The sequence below is a fragment of the Talpa occidentalis genome, unplaced genomic scaffold (genome assembly GCF_014898055.3).
Source record: "Talpa occidentalis isolate TD23 unplaced genomic scaffold, MPIMG_talOcc4v2.1 talOcc4.12, whole genome shotgun sequence".
NCBI classification, from domain to species: Eukaryota; Metazoa; Chordata; class Mammalia; order Eulipotyphla; family Talpidae; genus Talpa; species Talpa occidentalis.
The window spans coordinates 74,341,491-74,361,960 of record NW_023601212.1 but is presented as its reverse complement, the minus strand read 5'-3'; the positions used below and the strand labels follow the sequence as shown (position 1 = coordinate 74,361,960).

The 20,470-nt window shown below is 44.3% G+C and overlaps 1 protein-coding gene across 4 annotated transcripts in view; it reads right to left on the bottom strand.

The window, feature by feature from the left end:
• Positions 1–20,470, bottom strand: part of CALN1 (calneuron 1) — a 394,265-nt gene that overhangs the window by 290,093 nt on the left and 83,702 nt on the right. The window contains exon 1 of one of the 4 annotated variants that reach the window (XM_054693581.1): positions 13,533–13,547. The exons of the other annotated variants lie outside the window; for them this stretch is intronic. The gene's annotated coding sequence lies outside the window, so the exon portion shown is untranslated. Of the gene's footprint in view, positions 1–13,532; positions 13,548–20,470 lie in introns of those variants that run through there. 4 annotated transcript variants of the gene reach the window in all.

Here is a 20,470-nt window from a genome sequence, read left to right as displayed (position 1 = left end):
TGAAGGCTGGGTGATGCCCCAGCTAAAGGTCCTCCTGTTCTTGTATTTGTATGAGTGTGACCTGTTCACCTCATCCCAGTCTTAAACCCAGTGTGAATCCTGCTCATCAACATGTCTCTCCCCTCTAAAGATTTGTAGTCACTGTTCTCATTCAGGGGGAAAGTTGGTGTTGAGAGGAAACCTGCCTCTTCTTGGCACATTTCATTTAGAAATGTCAGAAATGCCAAAGCCTGACCAAGGATAGCCAGATCACCTGAAGAAAATCAACATCACCAAAGAGTGGGACAGAGAAAGGTAAACCCCAGAGACAACAAAGATTTATGAAAGAGAAGATACCTTGGAAGAATTTTAATGTAACACTTCAGGAAGAGCTGAGAGACTGCTATGAAAAATGAGCCATCTGAGATCAAGAATTCAGAGAAGTTAAAATTCTGATTGCAAAAAAAAATCAACAGAAGGACTAAAGGGAAAAGCCATGGAAACCACACAGAATATAGCAAAAGAGAAATTTTTAAAAAGAAAAAAATGTAATTAACAACACTAAGAATTAATGCAGAAGGACCACATCCAACAAATAAGCATTTTAGAAGGAGAGAACATGGAGGAGAGGAAATAACAGAAGAAAAATTTCCAGAGCTGATGATATGAATCTCAGGCTGCAGAGCCCTGCCAAAATTCCAGCACCTCATAAATAGCCCATAACCTCATTAAAAAGTTTCAGAACACAAGGTTTAAAAACCCTCTAAAGCTTTAAGAGGAAAGACTAGACAACTTCCTCATGAACAAAAATCTTACCTGCATGTCAGCATCGCTAGATAATCAGGTGACAAAGGAATAAGCCATTTAAACCTCAGAGGAAGTCTGATATATACCCAGTCACAATCAATCTAATTAAGATAGGGGCTTAGAAAGTTCACTATGCATAGACACTACCTAACAGAATCACTCAAAGAATTATTTCAGCTAAACGCAAAAGGAATCTAAGAACTAGAGAACCAGGACCCAAATCATAAGAGAAATCTAACAATGCGGGCCTCTCTGGTGGCCTAGGGGTTAAGTCTCAGCGCCACCACTGTGACAGCCTGAGTTCAATCCCCAGCCAGGGAGCTAACCTACATATAGTGCAGCAGACCTCTCCTGTCCCACCCGCTGCTCCCCTCAGCAGTGTATTTCAGTAGATCTGCCTGTTCTGCTCCCCACTCTGTCTCTGGTGAATCCTCTCACCCACCACACATCTGGCCTATACCCCAGTTCTTCTACACAAAAATAAAATCTTAAAAAAAAAAATAATACGTGAAATCTAACAATAAGATGAGCTCTGTGAAGACCACTGTGACAGCAAATTGGATCCCAAGTGCAAGGGCAGGGAGAAAAGGAATGCCCAGCAGCAAACAGCTGGCTGAAGGAGTTCAGATCATCTTAGCAAGACAGAGAAGAAAAAGTCAAACGCTGATATCAACCATCAAATGCAAGCAGAGGGCTCCAATTTGTGGGGTTTTTTAAATCTCTCTTCTACAAATGGCACAGGATTAATGATACAATATTTTCTAGTACAGGGAATAATATTTACATAATCATAGTATTATTAACACTAATTATTTTGCTGACAAGTCTGAAATTGATAGACAAATCATGGAAATTTCCATTCTATATAGAGAAGAGAGTAAGTGCCTGACACCACAATAGTCTTGTGATTTAAAAAAAGGTTGAGAGGAAGAAGGAAGGAAAGTGGGGTGAAAAGCCCCTCATCTCTCACAGTAGGAGGTGTGGTGATGGTGCACAGGTGCATTGGTGAAGGAAATTCTATGGGGACTACACCTGAGGGGGTGGGGGAGGCAAATGTTGTTTAAAAATGAACAATGATGTAAAAATTTTTTAAAAATAAAATAAAGCTAATAAAGAAATATTTAGCTATATTTGCTAAAGCAATAAAGCTTTTCAAATCACATATTATAAAATAATAATGTGACCTGCACACTCCTTTGAAAAATAAAAATTTGGCTGAAGAAACTGGAAGGGGTGGGGCAGGCCACTGAAGGACACCATCTTGTCTTTCACGAGAGGATAGAGAGATTCTCCTTAAAGAGGAGAATCAAAAAGGAAGACACACTTCTTTGGAGTGATTTTACCCACCAAGGCACTAACTATTACAAATGGTTAAAAGTAGTTGCCTCTGGCATGTGGGATTTGGCTGCAATGTAAGCTCCTTTTGTATTTTATCCACTTGTATTGCTTTTTTATTATCCTATTTCTGTATTTTATTAGATCAGATCATAAAATTATATGTAGGACATAATCACAACTATATAAATATAATGACCTAGTCACATGTATATGCACTCATATATATTCATCAGTACACTCATACATATGTATACACATATTCACAGAAAAAGTTACTGGAAGAAAATAAACCTGTAAATGCTTGTTATGGCTGAGTGATAGATTTACTGTAATTGCATTCTTATCTGTTTGAACTTTCCACACTTAGCACCATGGGCCTAATTTCAAGTTTATACTTAGAAAGACACCAACATGATTTTATAAACTAAAGAGCCTGGAATTTCCTCCACAAGGGGATAGGGCCCCAGGGAGCCTGAAAGTAGGACCAAAGTGGCTTCCAGGCCAGTGCTCAAGGGGCCCATGACCATCATGGGGCGGGGGGGGTCGGGGGGAGGGAAGGTGGGCGGGTATAGGCTGCATCTCAGCTCTTGGAAGAAAGAGATTTGTCCAGAGATCCTTAAGGGCTAGTGTTAACAACCAGCTATGTCAACCCAAAAAGACATGCATCTCCAAAACAAATTTTGATTTGGAGTGGAACTGTTCCCTGGGAATTTCCAAGGATGGTGGGTCCACAGGTAATTAGATGAATGCACCTGCTGGAAGGTATCCTACACCCTTGTCACAGAAATGCAGAAGCACCTGCCAACAGAGATGCTTTTGGCAGATGATTTTGAGTTGTTCTTTCTGAAAGTAATGAGACAAAAAGTTCAGTTGCTTTTTAAAGCTCCTCCTGAAGGCTATTATAATCTTTTTTAATTAATAAGTTGAATATGAAAGCCTTTAATTTTAATAAATTTCTATGCATCTTCCTTTGAGATCATCATATAAGGCTGTCCTGATAACTCTTCCAGATATTTCTGGCTGCTCAGGCATCTGTATCAAACAGAGTTCTAGAGACCTTTCCACACATGTGGGGGATCCTGTTGGTTAAGTCAGGAGTCTGCTTCCAAAGACAGGGGAAAGCAAGAGATGGTGGGATCTGTGGGAAATAGGTGCACTCAGTACCCAGCATTGGTTATGGAGAATTCTCCAGAATGGCAGTTTTACTTCTGTACTTGCTGTGTTAGTCTGCTTGGACTACATAACAAAAGATCATAGACTGGGCAGCTTAAACAACAAAATGTATCTTCTCATAGTTACAAACCTAGGTGGCAGCAGGTCATTTTCTGGGGATAGCTCTCTTCCTGACTTGGGGAATCACCTTTCTGCTGTGTCCTCACATGGCAGAAAGGGAGAGCAGGTAAGCTCTCTGTTCCTATTAACCTACCTGTAGGGCACTTACCCTTCAGCCCCACAGAGGACATCATCCAAAGCTAATTTTCTTCCAATAGTCCAACCTCTAAAAACCACAATGAGAGTTGCGGTTTTGGTACATGAATTTTGAAAAGGATACACTTCAGCCCACAGAACCAGCCAAGTTGAGCACAAATATGGTTGAAGGTAGACAGTCTAAAAGTCTGTTGCATGTTGTTTTTTAAAAAACTTGAATTAACCCTACAAGAGGTTATAAGAAATTCATAGAAAAAAGGTAAAAGACACTTTTGGGTGTCTTCTTATTGGGACCAATTCGTACAAAATGAAAAGCATGTAAATTGCTTTCTGCCCCCACTTCCCCCCTACACTGGAGATGTGTTTTGCTCCATCCATCACCCAGGTAGGAAATGGTTTAGAATTCACTTATTATCTTGCAGTTGACAGCGTAAGAGTATTTGAAAATAAGACTATAGCTCTGAGAACATGGACCTCCTTTTTTCCTGAGCTTTCTTCTCATTCTTGCAGGAAAGTAAGGGTATGCCCAGGGAAGGCTGAAGCCCATCTAGCCACAAGGGGGGTCAGTTCATCTGTTAGGTTTCTAGCTAGCGGGGACTTAAAACATCTAGGATGCTGTGATCCAGGGTGGGATTCCTATAGAAGTCATAGATAGTCCAGTCCTCAAAAAGTTATAAACTACTGGGCCATCAGTCCCAGAGGTTAAGCAATATCTGGGCCAATGAAGTGTCTGAGAACAAAGCATACTCATAGACTCACAGAAGATTGGAATCAGAAATAGGCAGCCTGCTGCGTCTCTGGTCCAGGTAGCATAGGGAGGCTGACCCCAGACACAGATCTCTCACCCACAGCTAGACCTGGTACCCTGAAAACAGCCACACCAAGACAGTGGGCAGCATCAGGAATGTCACCAATGGGTCACAAGGTCATCCTGACAACTGGGCAGGGGACAGTGAGTGCAGGATGGCAGTCACCTCAGGGACAGCTGCTGGCAAGAGGAGGGTCCCAGCTGACAGGAGAAGCAAAACCAGAGACCAAAAATAAACACAAGCTTAGATGGTGAGTTCACCAGGAAGACATCCCATGTGGCTTCTCCGTCACTACCTAACCTTCACAAAGACACTGTGATGGAAAGCAAGCTGCTAAAAGAAATGAGCAGATTTTCTATGCTCAATAGACATTTTTAAAAAAAAATCATCAGTAAGACAAACCCATAAAATACAACCGGACTATGAGCTCCTTGGACATGATGTTCTCCCAGCACGGAGCCCAGCATCAAGCATATAAGAAGTACCAAAAAAAAAAAATTATTGAATGAATGAATGAGTGAATGATATGAAGGAGCTTGTCCTGAGAAGCAGCATAAGACAGAGAGGAAATAAGATGATCCCTCCCCCTGGAGCTACTAACCTTCCTCAGTAAACCTGGGGCAAAACACATCCCCAGGGTTGGGGTGTGTGGGACACAGAAAGCAAAATCTGGGAGCACGAAGTCTCATGGAGTCAAAATGATGCTAGAAGTTTCTCTGGAGGTTATCTGGCAAATCCCTGACACTAGAGAAAACAGTGAACATCTTTAGAGGGGTCACTATGTAGCAGGTGATTGTAAGCATTGTTAATATCATCGCGGTTATACACTGTGAAGTTGTATTCATAATATCCCCATTTTACCGATGAGAAAAATGAAGAAAGGCAAATTAAACAACTAGTCCAAAACTGCAAAGTCAGTAAGTGGTCAAGCAGGAAGTGAAACCACTTACAGGTGGCTGACTCCTGAGATAACACGTAAGACATCCTCACCAGGTAGACAGAGGAGCCACAACTAAAGAAAATTTTTTATCCTAGAAATACATATTGATTGCTAGCCCTATTCATCTTTGATGCCATAACATGGGGCGAAGACTCTGCTCTTTGAAATTTACAAATTAGTCTGCAAATAAGTGCACTTAGACCAGCCTGAAGCTTATAGAGTCCAAAGAACTCAGGCAGAGACCCCTCTCCTCTGACAAAGAGCAAGGCAATGTGGGATAGAAATACAACCCCATCAAGTATACAAGGCTCTATAAAAAAGAATGAGGGAAGGAAACACTCACATGCATCACAGAAACAGGGGCTCAAGGACACTGGGGTGGGGCCAGGACTAAGGAAAGGAGCCACCTTCAGGAGCCCTTGGCTGAAGGCATCAGGGGGAAGCTGATGGATCAACACTGGCAGGCGGAAAAGGCCACACGATGCACAACAAGCACGAGTGCAAGTTCCCCCACTGTTTGCTGTCTTCTACTGTGCCCCAGCCAGCCAGGAAAAGCAACGCTGGACGGCTTCCCACACCCCACTCCAAGCCAGAGAGGCACAAAAGCCAACCTCATTTAGTCATCTTCTCTCCACTCTCTCCTGAAATGACCTTTCTCACCAGGTCCAGGTTGATGCTCCTAGTGGGAATGAGGAGCTTTGCCTGTGCTTCCTGCGTCAAGGCCGCCCAGGGACAGGACTCAGACCAGAGAGCGAGGAAAGAAGCTGTTCCAGCAAGATGCCATCATTTCCAAAGGGGCAGCTGCCAGCCCGCTCCCACCAGAATGTCCTGCCCACATCCCCCAGTCCTGCCTCACACGCTACCCCTTCATGTCATCATTCTCTGACTGCTGAAGGTGGCCCTTCTCCAGTCCAGTTCAAGGACTCACTCTGGAAGGAGATTTTCCCAACCCTGGGGCCTCTAAACACACATGCAGGGAGGACAGGTAAGTCTAAGAAAAACTGACACCACTGCATCACCAAAATAAATATGGTTTTGACAAGTTGAAAGCTTCGGACATCTGGATAAACAGTGACCATAGAAGATCACCATCATGGGGCCTCCCCAGTGGCACAGTGGGTTGAGTGCCGTGCTGTGAAGCTGTCTGTAGCCTCCGCAGTGAAGGTTCGATTCCCGGCCAGCCAGGGATAATCCCACATGGCGGGACAGACCTCTTCTGTCGTGCCCGCTGCTCCCCTCAGCAGTGTATTTCGGTTGTCTGCCTGTTCTGCTCCCCACTCTGTCTCTGGTGAATCCTCTCACCCCACGCCCCGCACCTCTGGCCTGTACCCCAGCTCTTGTATAAAAATAAATAAAAATCTTAAAAAAAAATTAATAAACAAAAGATCATCATCATGTTCCCACTGAGGAAAAAATGGTAATTTCAAAATATAGACAAATAAAGGAAATTTTGCCCTATCACTTATGTTTAAAGTTACTATAACTAAATCAGGGCAGCACTGGACAAAGAATAACTGAAACCGTGGGGCAGAACCAACAGATCACCATTCGGTGCAAATGAGTAGGTGATTTGGAATATAACAAAACTGGCATTGTTGACTCAGTGGATTCAACAAATAATGCCAAAATAATTGGAAACCATTTGGGAACAATTAATGAAGACCCCTCTATCATAACACAGTCAAAATTAATAGATGGATTTAAATGTTAATGACAGGGCCTCCCCGGTGGTGCAGCGGTTGAGCACTGGGTTCCGAAGCTGCCCATGGCCTCTGCAGCGCCGGTTTGATCCCCGGTCGCCGGGCAAGGGTCCCACATGGCGCGCAGACCTCTCCTGCCGCCCGCTGCTCCCCTCAGCAGTGTACTTCGTCACTCTGCCTGTTCTACTCTCCGCTCTGGCTCTGGTGAATTCTCTCACCCTCCCATGCCTCTGACTGTACCCAGTGCTTGTATAAATAAATAAATAAATAAATAAATAAATAAATAAATAAATAAATAAATAAATAAATAAATAAATAAATAAATAGATAGATAAATAAATAGATAAATAAATAAATAGATAAATAAATCTTTTAAAAAATAATAATAAAATAAAATAAAATAAATGTCAATGACAAATATATATGAAACTTCTGGTAAAAAATGGTAAATTGATCTAACTCATTTATGATGTCTCCTTCCCAAAATACTGTTCAAATAAGAATGAAGGATGGGAGGCAGAAGATATTTCCTTGTGAGCCACAGGACAAGAAAGAGGGCAAGGAGAGGTTTCAAAGGTGATGGGACGTGAGAAAGCAGAGTGGGTGGTTACTAGCCCAGCAGGGTGAAGGACAGGACAAAGTCTGTGCCTGTCACGCCTTTGTATTGGGAAGGAGCCATCCAGTGGGCACCAGAATCTAAGAGGCACACACTGCCTGCCCAGTGCCACAGAAGGCCTGAGGCCGGGGCAGAGAGAGCCCAATCCCCAGCCTGAGCCAGCAGGCTGCCCCCTGCGTCCTGTGTCCCTGGAGCCAGCAGCCTCTGCAGGCATGAATGAGCAGACACGCCAGACCCAGGGCAGGGCAGAGACGACTTTGTCTGCCATGAACACAGACTTAAGGGCCAGTGTGTGCACACAACTGGAAGTCCCTAGCCTAATGGCAGAATTCCTGTACCCAAACTCCTAGGACCCACAGGACACCCCTCAGGACAGCAAGATGTAAGAAGCTGTTTGATACTGCTCAGATTTAAGCTATATGCAAATACGCATAAGTTTGTTTTTTTTTTTAATGTAGAATTTAAATTTAGAAGTAAATACTTATGTAACCTTGGGGGTGATGAAGTATTTTCTAAGCATGATCCCCAAACTTAAATATTTAAAAAGGAAGGATAAAACATATGGTTTGATGTTTTTTAAAAACAGTAAGTTAAAAACAATATAAAAGAAATAAACTGCAAACTTGGAAAAGCTTGTAATGTGTAAGTAAGAAATAGGTGCCATTTTTTCTACAGCAGTTCTTACAAGTCATTTTTTATAAGAAGCACATCTCAGACATAAAATATTAATATGCATTTCACAAAAGAAAGCATCAAATGTATCGAGTGTATGCTTGTGTCTGATCTCAGAAATCCAAGCTAAAACAATAATGCAAAGATATTTTGGGCATGCAATTCCAAAAAACAATGTCAACGGTGAATGTTGGTGAGGGTATACGGAGGTGAGCCTCGAAAACATCACAGCTAGAAGCAGGAATGAAACAGTGCTGGAGGGAAGGTACCCGAATCCTTGACTACCCATGCCACTACTGAGAATGTGTCTTTATAAAAATACTTAAGGATGTGCAACATTTTTCCAAAATCATGTCACACATGTCACACACATTTGTGGAATAAAAGGCGCCCATCAGAAGTAACATTCTGGGAGCCTCTGTAACAAGCTGGACAGACATTCACCATGCATCAAGTTAAAAAGCAGGTTCCACAGGTGTATCCGCATCACAGCACATACAACACGCACACGTAACACAAACACAAACTCTGGGAGATGGCAACCCCACCCTGGGCTCCTGGCTACCTCTGGGTTCATGGGATTAGGAGTAAAATTTTATTTTTTTTAAGATTTATTTATTTATTTATACAAGCACTGGGCACAGTCAGAAGCACGGGAGGGTGAGAGAATTCACCAGAGCCAAAGCGGGGAACAGAACAGGCAGACCAACGAAATACACTGCTGAGGGGAGCAGCGGGTGCAATAGGAGAGGTCCACGCGCCATGTGGGACCCTGGCCAGCGTCCGGGGATGGAATGGGTGCTACAGAAGTTGCGGGCAGCTTCGCAGCCCAGTGCTCAACCACTGTGCCACCAGGGGAGGCCCAGGAGTAAATTTTTATCTTCTTCTCTTTGCTTCCTTTTTAAAGTTGGACCACAAATCTTCACTTTTGTGCTTAAAGTCACATTTCAATATGAGAAAGCCAGACCAGAGGGTAGCTGTTTCCTTGCTCGGAAAGCTCCAGGAGTTGCTGAGTCATAGCACCCATACCATCACCCCAAAGGGGCGTTCATTCTCCAACATTTCTAAAAGAAGGCTGAATGCCTCTCGACTGGACAGTGTGGTGCTACAACTGTTTCCATACTCAGTTTGTTCTGCCTGGTGGCTCCTCCACGGCCTGGTGACGGCCAGCAGCTGGCAGGATGGGATGGCCAGGTGGCTGTGGCCACAAGGCCGACTGGGCAGCTGCCAAACAAAAAGGGACACGCTGGACACCCAGATGGCCAGGCCAAGGAGGACCACAGACCCAGCAAGGAGTTCTGACCCAGAGGAAAAGAGGGGCTGAGGACTCGTGGGAGGCACTGCTTCCAGGGTCCCTCCCGGGTGCAGGACACAGGGTCCCCCGAATGGCACCAGCGGTGACCGGATCTACACAGGGCTCCAGAGAGCATCCTTGAGAAGAGTGAGATGTGAAGATTCATGTACAAACGGGAAAGGCAGAAGCGATGGCAAACCACCACCTCCTTCCAGAAAGGCGTGCTTCTTCATGTGAGAGCTCAGGCACTGTCCCCGGGCACGTGCACTGGACGCCCTGCCTGCCTGCTGTTGCTTCTGGTCGTGGTGCCCACTGCTGTCCACACATGCTTCTCTCTGCCCTCGCCTGCCTCTGCTAATTACCTAATAATCTGGATACATCACTCAAATTTGAGGGGCGTTCCTCTTTAAGAGGAACTTACAGTGAATTATTTTCTCTCAGTGCAAATAATTATTCCCTTGTTTCTCATATTGACTCAAAGAAAAATCTTGATTTTACTCTCCTGTCTGAAGTGTTATGTCCATTTTACACTAGTACCAATAGTCACAGAACAAGTGATGGAGACAAAGATTGTTGCAGCGGGACCCACCTTGTGAACCAACACAGGCTTGTTTTCCCCACACAGATGTCCGAGTCTTAAGATCACAGAGAATCAAATGCACAGTTAGATCCCACAACACTCTCCTCAATTAAACTTATGACACATCCCTAATTGTGGAGAAAACACACACACACACACACATGCATGCACAAACACACGTGCACATGCACTGCCAATCCCCTTCAAAGAGACCACGATTTGGAACGGAAGAGACATGACCGCAAATTAACTTGCAGAAAGTCTATTTCCTTGCTGGAGGAGTCACCTTCTATAAGTCCTTTCAATTTACTTCTCCAGGACCCTGTACCTCTCAATGTGACAATCTGTCCAAGCCAATAAGCATTAGAGCAAATATATAGGTAAGTATTATGCAAACACAGAGCAAGAAGAACTTAAGTCCAGCTGGGGATAAAGGAACACTTCCCAAGGAAGGTCAGATGTAACTCTGCCTTTGAATGACCAGGAGCTTCCAGGCTGTAGACGCAGCAGGAGGCCTGTCATCTGAGAGAACTTGAAGACACAGAGGTGGCAGGAGTCCGTGCCAAAGAAGCCAAAGGAAAGTCACTGAGGAGTTGAATGAGATGCAAGTGGAAGTTTTTGGAAGCCCATAGTGGCATTACTCACTTGTCAGGTTAAGGGATAAACCAGTAGAAACTGGTTTAAGTCCACGCCAGAACCACAGCAGTGACAAAGGGATCAGAATATTAGTGTCAAGCAACAGGACTGACACTGATCACCTATGGGTGGAAAGACAGGGCCAGAGATGACAACCAGAGCTTATCTCGAGTGCGTGTGGGACTGGGTGCTCCAGGCCAGCAGGGCTGTGCACTGGGGAGAAAATGGCGCATTCGATTGAGTATGGAGTATCTGTGGGGCCATTTACATCTAAAGTCTGATGAGATTTCATGTTACAAGAGATAAAGTCTGGAAGGAAAGTTTACTGAACAAGACCAAACTAGAGAGCACACAAAGAAAGAGGCCAAGGCATGAACTTTGGGAATAGCTGGCAATAAAGGGAAACAAAGAGACAGAAGAGTGTGTGGGCTGAGTGGTGTCTCCCTAACACTCACATAAATCCCAAAAAAGAACGTTCAAAAGCAACCATATTTGGAGATGGATTTTAAAGAAGTTAGAAGGAGCTTGTTAGTGTAGACCTGGCCCCATATAGTTAGTCTCCTTGCAAGAAGAGAAAACCTGGTCACAGATGACAAAGGATGACCATGTGAAGACGGAGAGAAGATGACCAACAATAAGCCAAAGAAAGAGGCCTGGAACAGTTCCTTCCCTTAAGGTCCTCAGGAGAAGTCACTGGCTAATACCTTGACCTTGGACTTCCAGCCTCCAATGGAGAGCTCTGAGAAAATAAATTTCTATTGTTCAATCCACCCAGTCTGTGGACTTGTCCACCAGTCCTTGCAAACTAATGCAAAAAGACAAGAGTTCTGAATAGGGCCAGGGGAGTTCATCCAGGGAGGAGTTCCATAAGACAAGTAAATGTGGCCAAGCGTGAGAAATGAGTCCACATCATTACATTTAAAAATGAGGGTGTCGGTGGCCTTTAAAAAGCAAGTTCACAATATAGCAAGCATCTAATACTTAATTAGACTAGGGAACAAAGAGCAGGTTGGGCAACAGCAAAGGTTGGAAAGGGCAAGAAAAGGGTAAGGTGAAGTGAGAGGCGCAAAGGCAGATGCTGCTTTTCAGGAGCTTTGCAGCAAAGAGAGGGATGGAATGGATGGCAACTTGGAGAGGCAGTGAGAGCAAGAGGGGTTTAGGGGAGACTTATAATTGTGAACTAAAGGAAGGAACATTTGAGATTTGAACTAAGAAGAAATAGAAACTGATTGGATCAAAAGCACAGCCAGGTTTTCCTTGTCAAAAAGTAAGTGTATTTCTTCCTTTGAAAGAAAGAAGAAATTCTGAAGAAGAAAGGGGGTAGAAAATGTGAAGGTAGAAGGAAGAGATGACATAGTTCACACTCTCAGTCTTTGACAGCAGGTGGCAAGGTCTCCTGAATGTGGGACAGTGGGTAAGATATTAAGAGTGAAAGACATTCAGGAATGTAACCATAGTGAGTAGAACAAGAAACAAGTCGTGAGCCTCCCTGGTGGCGCAGGCGGTTGAGCACCACGCTGTGAAGCTGTCCGCAGCCTCTGCAGCACCAGTTCAATCCCGGCCGGCTGGTGAGGGTCCCACATGGCGCCGCAGACCTCTCCTGTCTTGCCTGCTGCTCCCCTCAGCGGTGTGTTTCGTTAGTCTGCCTGTTCTGTTCCCCGCTCTGTCTCCAGTGGATCCTCTCACCCTCCTGCACATTTGGCCTGTACCCCGGTTCTAGCATAAAAATAAATAAATCTTTAAAAAAAAAAAAAGAAAAGAAACAAGACAGCGGTCATCAAAGGGTTAGTAAGAAGAATTTAGAACCCAAATGTTGTTGAATAACATAAACTTGTAAGTGAATCAATGTGGTTGAGAACTTGAAGACGTGAACGGTTGATTTTATTCACCTTCAAGGACAGCAAGGTGAATACAGCAGTAAGTCAGGAAGGTCAGCGGTACAGGGTTCTATGGAAGAAACTCTGCGCCAGGATTCTGGACCAGGTATGTTAATGACTTCTAAAGAGAGGAGGGAAGTGAGAGACAGGCAGTGACTAGATATCCTAAAGCAGGGTCAGCAAACCACCAGCCCCAGGCCAAAACTCGGTCCACTCTCTGTTTTTAAATAAAATTTTATTGTATTGCAGCCACACTCATTCACTGACATCTTGTCTATGGTTGTTTTCATGCCACAACAGCAGATCTAAGTAACTGCAGCAGGGACCATATGACTTGCAAACCCTAAAATATTTACTATCTGCCCTTTTAGAGAACAAGTTTGCCAACCCCTAATGGAACAGACTGTGGCATGAAAATGAGGCAGAAACACCAGGCAAGCCAGAAGGGAGGGGATCCAAGACCAGGCTAACCTGACCAAGGTTAGCCAAGGCAGGGGGCATGGCCTAGGGAAAACGAATTCTCCAGTGGCCCCAGTTTATGACCAAGGGCAAAGTGATCAGGTTAGTATAAGACCCAGGAAATCCAGTCCAGAGAGCCAGCCAGACATGAGGGAGAACTCAGCAGGTCTATCTGTCCAGCAGGTGCAGAACCCCCACCAGAGGCTCAGATTGGGGGAATAAGATCAATTAACACAAGTAATTTAGCAGGAGTGCAGCAGAGTCTACCCGTTCAAAGCACAGCAGGGACCCAGTCCCAGGAGCCCGGTGCCAACGTAGCTCAATGGGTGGCCAACAGGGCAGGTGGTGAAGTCTGTAAGTCAAATTTGAAACAAGCATCTGGGCTTAGAGTACATACAGTTGCCCCAATGGACGTTCCAATCCTGCCAATCAGCCGTGGATTCTGTCGTTGAGCCCACATGTAAGCCCATCAATGGACACATCTGCAGAGAACCAGAAAAGCAAAGATTGGGGAGACAGGACAGGGTCACTGCCAGCAGAACTGACTCCAGTGGTATAAAGAAGGTAAAAGCATGTGGAAGGCGTGTGGCACAGGTTCTGTGGACACTCTCAGCAGTCCATGGTGCTTCCTGGGCAACTGGAATGAATGACAAGGGCAGTATAGCCTATGGCTTCAGAGCTTGGCTTCCAGAGCCGTGAGTCACGTTACACTGTGACTTTCAGCAAGGTACTTAACTTCTCTGAGGCTTGATATTCTCATCTATACAAGCGGAGATAGTAATAGTATCTACCGTACAGGGTTGTCGAAAGGATTAAATTAACAAATGTCAAGTACAGAGAGGCTGCCCCTTGCCCATACTGGCCACGTATGGACTCAGTTGTGGCCTTCATCCTTCCCGGTGGCCACCCATTGAGCTATGTTGGCCCAGGCTCCTGGAATTGGGTCCCTGCTGTGCTTTGAACGGGTAGACTCTGCTGCACTCCTGCTAAATTGCTCATGTTAATTGATCCTATGCCCCCAATCTGAGCCTCTGGTGGGGGTTCTGCGCCTGCTGGACAGATAGACCCGCTGAGTTCTCCCTCATGTCTGGCTGGCTCTCTGGACTGGAGACTTTTTTCTAAAATAGATCACTTATGTAACCACTGCTCTGATTACACTACCTCAGTCTCTATGCTACCTTTCTTGTGTCTCTGAATCTTCTCCTACTCGATTTAGAGACTTGATCTTGCCGGGCAAAATACATGCATGGCTGAGAAAGCCACGTCCATCTGGGTGTCTGACTCTCACTCCGTCTGTCTTCATCTGAAGTCAGTTTACAGAGCATTAAGAATTGGGCAGGAAACCATTCCTGTCAACACTGGCATGCTGAAACAGGTGCCTTGAGTTGAAAAGTGGGAAAAAAGGATCCAACAAAACATAATTTATTAGTCATCACACACTGAACACATCACGACTGGGTGATAAATGCCAAGAACATCAATTATGAACTATTCTTACAAAAGGTTTAACATATTCACCACACATCAAGAAGCCTATATGTTGCAAATGTTCTTTATTTGTTTCAATCAGAGGAGGAAAATATTTGGGGTGACAATGGTAAATGTAATTATTTTGCATGAAGTAGGGCAGCCTGCATCAGCATCCTACCTGGGAAGGTGCTGCTGAACATCTGTCAAGGTGTCAACTCCAAGCAGAACTTTGTCAAGCTGCTGCGTAGCTAACTAAGGCTGATGGGGCGGCTGGAGGGAGAGGATGGAAAATCACAGGTATGATGAACAGTAACACTCCTGTTCACAGGGGCCTTGAACGTGACGATGGCACAGCCTCCTCCTGCATGTCCCTCCTGCTGGTACTGAGTCTACAGCAGCCTGCTCCCATGATCTTGGCTCTGGACAAATCACTCAAGTCTCATTTTCTTCCTCTCCAAAACTGAATGGTATAGGCTAGAACATTCCTAAGGGCCCTTTCATATCTCCTAACCTCTCATTCTAGCTATATTGTTGACCAGGGGCAGGAGAAGATTCTGGGTCCTGAAGAACAAGCAACTTTCATCCTGATTGCTGGTTCTGAGAGTGATGTCATTAGGAGGATCCCGAGGCCAAGCTGAGTCAGCTGTGGCCCAAGCAGGAGACAGGCAGGGTCCAGGTTCCCGTTCTCCAAACCTATCCCGAATGGACCAAAGATGCCGTCATCCCAGGAAAAGGCAAAGGCTCCAGAAGTTAAGTAAGTCAGGACCACGATTCTTCTAACTTGGACTTCTGCTCCCCTCCACGTGGCCCAGCACCAGCAGGCAGCACCTGGAGCTCGTTAGAAATGCAGCCTCTCAACCTGTTCCAGACCCAGACATCAGAATTTGCATTTGAACAAGAACCCCAGGCAATTGGCAGGCCCCTCTCTATTTGAGAAATGCCATCCTGGAGCCCTGCTTCTTGAAGTTGGCTGTACAGAGGAATCATGCGGGGGACTGGATCCCACTCCCACAGGATTCCAACATCAGTGATCTGGGGTGTGACCAGGCATTGGGACATTCTTGAGGCTCTCCTGGGGACTCTAACGTGCAACAAAGTTTGAGAACCACTGAACTTCAGATTCTAAAATGAAGATCCAGGGTCACTGACCTCCCTCTGGCAAGGTCTATGCCTCCATTCCCAATAACACTGCAGGACAGCCACTCACTGGACACCATCCCAAATCAGCACCTGCTTCTTTTCAAGTCTGAGGTTTTTCTAAGGTATCCCCCAAGCTCCTGCAGGAGGTGGCCACTCCTGGGAAAGACATGGGTGCTGGCCTACTTCCCACTTCCCTCTCTTTCTCCCTCCCCCAACCCCATCTCTCATGACAACTGGAGTGCTCCAGATCAGAACAGAACTTTCTACTTCAGCAACATCTTCCACACGGGGGTCTCCAAGCAGAGGGTCCCTCTGGGCTAGAGGCTAGAACTGCAGGGAGCAGAGGAGTCCACAGTAACCTCATGGGCTTCGGGCACTGTGGGAATGCAGGATTCTGTATCCACCCACACCTTGAATAATAATGTAGGGCTAAGATCTCTGAGTGAGGACTCATTGGTAGTATCTACCAGCATTTATTTCTCCTTCCTTTTAAATTAGGTGACTCCTTCTCATTGCCTACCGCCCTTTGAGGGCCCCATGGATTATGAGCTTCTGCATTTTGGAAAGATGCATTTATTTATCTCTTTGGGCATGAGAATTAGAGAACTTTGATATTTATTTAAAGATAACACAGGAGCCAAACCAGAAGCCAGCTGTACTTGAGTCTACCAGAGTTCAGAATCAGGTTAATGTCTTAGCAAATAACTTGAGGGTTGATTCTTGGAGTGAAAAGAGAACCACCAGCCACACCCAAAAACAGATGATCTGTCCTCAACCTGCCACCCACAAATGACTTTTGGAGGGAAGGAACTGGGGCCACCCACAAATAGGCTTGAAGACACAACACCCGCAGAGGGCTCTCTGCAGCTCCATTCCATGCTTTTGCCAATGGGGAAAAAAAAAGTAGTTTAACTAATTAAGTGATGTCACAAGGTCAGATTCTGATTTTTCTTGCAGAGTTTGCTTCTCTCTGAGAGGCAGGGAAAGGTGAAGATGTTAGCTGGTGGGTCACCTGACTCTGAAACAAGATGGTGATGGGGGTGGTTCGCCTTTCCCAGGAGCTCACCTGGGACTCTGGGCAAATTACTGAACCTTGCTTCATCTTCTTTCCTCCTCTGTAGACTGAGAGGAATGCTAATAATTAGAGAGTTGAGGACACATAGTAAGTACTATGCAAGTTTGCTATTATTATTTGTCACTTCCTGCTGGATATGGAATGTGTATTTGTGTGTCTGTGTGTAAAATGAATCATCGACCATAAACCAGATTAAATAACAGAGCCACTGGTTTTAAGAAAAAGCAGCAGGAATGCTGGAGGCTGAAATGCTACATTCAATGTGCAGTACAGATGTTTGAGGTTTTCTTACCAGGCTATAAAAATGTTTACACAGTAATTAGGCCTGTTATCAGTACACAAACAGATTACACTTTACAGAATGAATGAACAGCTCAAAAACCCTCCCATTTTTCATCAGGTTCAGAGTGGTTTCCTAATTTTCAGATTTACCAAAATACATTTATTTTCTAACAACACAGAGCCACCGCTGGGTGTAGGGAAGAGGTGCCAGGGTGGGGAAATGGACTCAGCTTCATAGAACCAAGGCATGTTCTCTCTCTGATCCTCATCTTACCCCATCTGTGAAATGAGACAACCACTGCCGTCCCTCCTAAATCCATGGTTCTATTACTTTCCCATTGTTCCCTTGCAAGTACATATTTGCTTTTCTCTTCGCAGAGAAAGGATGTGTTTAATTAGAGTAATGAAGGGAAGAGCAGGGATTCTGCTGAATTGCATAATGAGACTCCAGTCTGGGGCAGCTCATTCCTGACACCCCAAGCCCAGTCTACACCATGAGACCACACAGATGTGCGACTCTTCTCCAACACACTAATGGCTCCATGTAACACTTCACTGAATGTTTTTCTTTTCCCATTTTCAAAGACTACTAATCTGCTGTAATAATTATGTCAGCAATATAATTAGCTAGCTCCCCAATTGGCACTTCTAAGTTTTCTTATTAGCTAACTTTTGTTAATGAAAAAGTATAAGGGATTTGTAATTGTGATACCAATATTTGGGCTCCAGGACTAGAGCAATAATGTTTAAATGTTAGAGATGAGCTTGCAATGAATATTTAATTGCTCTGTTCTTTATAACTATAAAGTATGGTTTCAGTGAGCGCTCTGAATGCGGAGAAAAGGAAGATTCGGTTCCCCCCACCTACCTTGAGGGTTCAAGTTCCTTCCTCATTTTGTTTTGGGAGGAACATGGTCATCCAGGTTTCAAGCTCTGGAGGAAGAATTGTGAGGGGTAATTTGGAGATGGGGTAACTTGTTACAGCAATATTCCAAAATCCTTCAGCAAAACAGAGATGTGTGTATTTGAAATACATAGGGAAAAACATCTGACAATATATATAATGAAATGTTAATGGTCTGGAGAATGAGAGTATAAAAAGTTGGTCTCATTTTTTATGCAAAATTTCCAGATTACTCTAATTTCTCTTAAGGAAAGAATGTTTGCTTTTACAATGAAAATATTTTTGAAGCATAAAGCAAAGAGGTACCTACTGGACAAATGGTACAAAATAGACATCCTTTCTCCTGCCCCAAACAGGATCATGAGCTTTTGACGATAGAATTTCCAGAACTAAAGTGGTTGAAAAAAATTTGTTTAATAGCCTGACTATATGCCATTCAAGGTATTTGTGGTCATCTGCATTTACATTTTAAAACAATTATGATTATAAAAGAAATTGTGTTAATTTTCAAAAAATAAAAATCACTCTTGGACAAGGAATGTCAGCATGTTTGGTCCACTTTCTTCCACTATCTTTCTATGCCATGTATTTTAAACAAAACTGATATCACATGATGAATTTGGTCTTATCTGTACCCACATTTAACTGGTACATTAGAAATCACTAAATTAAGGTCAAAGCATTTTCTCTCCATCCATTACTCTTTAACACCACACTTCATTTTACTTTTCCTGTTTTCCTGTCTTTATTGGATGAATATTCACTTTATTGTACCAAGGTAGAGCATACAGAATGCACAGCTTCCAGGGGCATCTTTGAAAGCATAAATTAAATCATGTCACTTTCCCATTTCAAAGCCTCTAGTGGCTCCCAAACTCCTCAGGGTGTCCTCTGAAGCCTCCCAAGAACTGCCCCTTGCCGCTCTGACTCATCTTTTACCACAGTAATCTTGCCCCTGTTCCTCTGATGCACCCAACTTACTCATACCTCAGGACCTTTGCACGGTCTGCTCTCATTGTCTGGAAGTCCCCCAGCTTAAATACGCCTCCTGAGTGAGAGCTTTCTTAACCATCCTACACATCTCAATTACAACATCTAATTTTGTTTTCCACTTTTATTATTTTAGTGTGTCTTACACTAGAACATGAGAGTACCACTCTAGTTCACCACTTTCCTCAGTACCTAAAGCAGAGATGCTCAATTAATATTAGTTGAATGAAAACGTTTTCAAAGTACCAAGATTTGTGGGGCATAAGATAAAGTAACCTACTTAAACAGGCCTTATTCACAGCAGCATAGCCCTTTAACGAGACTTTTTAAAATAGGTCGTCACCTTCTTGTTGGAGGACACCCCACGCAGTGAGCAGAAGGGCCTTGACCCGAGTCCCTAAGGCAAGTGAAAACACATGCGTCTCGGAGGAAAACCTCTGGGTGACAGGACTTGGTGTTGAGAGCCTGGAAGTGACCTGCGTACATCTCCACAGTTTGAGAATAACAAAAATAATGAGCGAACTTCCCAGGCTCTGGCTAGGGGGCGATAAGAGTATGTGCGTGAGAACTAACCACCTGGTACCCTAGTGTCTGAAGTAAATAGATAATAGTAAGAAAATAGGCTAATCACTCATGCATGTTATCATTATATGGTATGCTTTGATGTTACACCTGCTGTAATTAAAATAGTATATAATGAGCACCAAGACAATAAAGATTTACTGCATGCTGGACATGACAGTCCCCCATGTCTGATTTCCCTCACCGTCGTGTCCCGGGTCTCGGACTCACTAGAAGTCCACACCTTCTCCTGTAGGCTGGTCAGAGAGAGCTGCCCACAGCCCCACCAGTGGGAAAACCAATGAGTTATTTAGTGTTAACCACAGTTTCATTTTGCTCATCCACCCCAATACCTAAACCAGAAACCCAGGAGTCACTATTACTCTTTCCTTTCTCCTCCACCATCATCAATGAATCAGTCCCTCTCGGGAGGACATGACCAGCACCCACGTCACTGTCTTTTAGCAGGACCATTCCAGTTTCATTTCAAAAAACTACCTTTCCCCATTCTGATGACCTTTCATAAAATTACTCCTAAGTAGAAAGACCCAAATCTATGCCAATTGGAAATTTCCTCCAAGCATTTTTAATACCATAGGAAAATTATAATAATGAGGAAGAGAAGAAAGTGGTGGTGGCAATGATGGTGATGGTGATGATAGTAATGGTGGTGGTGTGTACAGGAGGAGCAGGCTGGAGATCACTTACTTCCGTGGAATCATCTGAGAGAAACTACAAAGTAATTCCTGCCACTAAGGTCACCTCAATTGCCTCATTGCCTTCTGCTCCAAGCTTGGTTCATCAGACACGCATTCAACCCCATCTTTCCCATCAATACTTGTAATACAGCTTCTCTGTTTGCCTGAGTTATTAGCCAGAGCTCGCTTCAGTTCCCAGCAATCTGGGAACCCTA